The sequence below is a fragment of the Thunnus albacares genome, chromosome 13 (genome assembly GCF_914725855.1).
Source record: "Thunnus albacares chromosome 13, fThuAlb1.1, whole genome shotgun sequence".
NCBI lineage: Eukaryota > Metazoa > Chordata > Actinopteri > Scombriformes > Scombridae > Thunnus > Thunnus albacares.
The window spans coordinates 32,761,597-32,763,825 of record NC_058118.1 but is presented as its reverse complement, the minus strand read 5'-3'; positions in this window follow the sequence as shown (position 1 = coordinate 32,763,825).

Here is a 2,229-nt window from a genome sequence, read left to right as displayed (position 1 = left end):
ACTGGGATATAACTGGGGGACCGGGGCTGGGGGGGACTGGGATATAACTGGGGGACCGGGGATGGGGGGGACTGGGATATAACTGGGGGACCGGGGCTGGGGGGCTACTGGGATATAACTGGGGGACCGGGGATGGGGGCTACTGGGATATAACTGGGGGACCGGGGCTGGGGGCTACTGGGATATAATTGGGGGACCGGGGCTGGGGGGGACTGGGATATAACTGGGGGACCGGGGCTGGGGGCTACTGGGATATAACTGGGGGACCGGGGCTGGGGGGGACTGGGATATAACTGGGGGACCGGGGCTGGGGGCTACTGGGATATAACTGGGGGACCGGGGCTGGGGGCTACTGGGATATAATTGGGGGACCGGGGCTGGGGGGGACTGGGATATAACTGGGGGACCGGGGCTGGGGGCTACTGGGATATAACTGGGGGACCGGGGCTGGGGGCTACTGGGATATAACTGGGGGACCGGGGCTGGGGGGGACTGGGATATAACTGGGGGACCGGGGCTGGGGGGGACGGGTATAACTGGGGGACCGGGGCTGAGGGCTACTGGGATATAACTGGGGGACCGGGGCTGGGGGCTACTGGGATATAACTGGGGGACCAGGGCTGAGGGCTACTGGGATATAACTGGGGGACCGGGGCTGGGGGGGACTGGGATATAACTGGGGGACCAGGGCTGGGGGGGTTTATGGTCTCAATCACTAGTTTCAAGGCTTCATCATGATGTTCATTTTGTAAATTATGGTCCTATTCAGAGTAAAATAGATGATAAAGTAGCGTATGCTTTAGGGCGGGGCTACATTGAGATTGAGAAGTTGTTACCACGGCGACAACGTTGATTCCATAACGTAACCATGACATAACCACTAGATTCAGAGTATCGCTGTCGCTATTTCATGAAAGTTAATTGTAACATTTTGGTCCTAAAAAAGTCTTGTTCATGTTTGTTTGAACTGAAAGATCCTCTGAGGACTCGATGTTCGGTTTTTCTGGTAAGTACATTCTGGTTTAATGGTTTCAGGTCTGTTTTTCGCTAGCAGAAATTAGCATTAGTATTATCACTGTTAACCATAGATTGTAAATGCACCGTGCTAACCGAGCTAGCAGTTAGTGCTACGGTCAGCTCCACCCTGTCATCCAAATAAGGTCACTTCCAGCTACAAAAACCATGGCGACGGTCAAATCGCTAAACTCATGAGTGACGTCACGGTGAATACGTCCGTATTGTTTTACAGTCTGGTGGCAGCTAAACCCTCAGGAACAGTGTAGGGGTGTGAAGTTAATCCGACACAGTGGACAAACTGTGTAATTACAATTTCTGCGTCGATCACGTGACGCTATTGGCCCTAAAAAGACTGTTTCCATAGACTTACATCGTTAAAAATGTCTCTGATTTAGTAAACTGGTGAGTATTGATACATGCAGTCAGATGTAAGATGAGACAAATAATATTCAGAATTAAGGGAGCAGGAATAGAAATTAACTCGTGGATTCCTGCACATGTAGATGTGGATGGAAATGAGCTGGCAGATAAATATGCAAGAGGATCAACAAGAAAAAAATATAGCAAGGCTGAGGTTAAAAGTATAATAGAAATGGCAGGAAGAGCAGGAGAGAGGAAATAAGGGCATTCAAAGAAAAGTAGGAGAAATGAGAGGAATTGATAGAAGTAGAAAAGAGGAGGAGATTATATGAAGGAGGTTTGGTCACTACTATAAACATGAATAAGCAGATGTGAACATTGTGCAACATGTATTTTTATACTGTGTTAGATGTCAGTAAGAGAGACTAGAATCACATCAGCTGTTTTACATTATTTATTAGAGAAACGTTGCAGAGGAGTTCAGGTTGCTGTTAAATACAGGACTTAACGAGAGGATTAACCCTGTGGGTCAGGGTCAGGGGTTAGTCCCCCTAACCCTGACTCTGATGTTCTAGTCCACAGTCCAGTCCGGTCCAGACGGTGGCGCTAACGCACCAGAAAGCTGTTTGACAACCGCCATTAAACAACAGGAGGAGGAGGAGTGACGTACTTCCTGTCGCTCTACTGCACCGGAGGTCTGTGCTGGTCTGTGCGGGACTGTGGAGAAGGGTCTAGACGGGTCTGTGCGGGTCTGTGCGGTTCTGGGATCAGATGCCTGGGTTCGGGTTGGAGGTAAAGTCTCAGTTTGATCCGTCAAACCGGGTCTCTGTGGAGTTATTTCCCATTATTGTT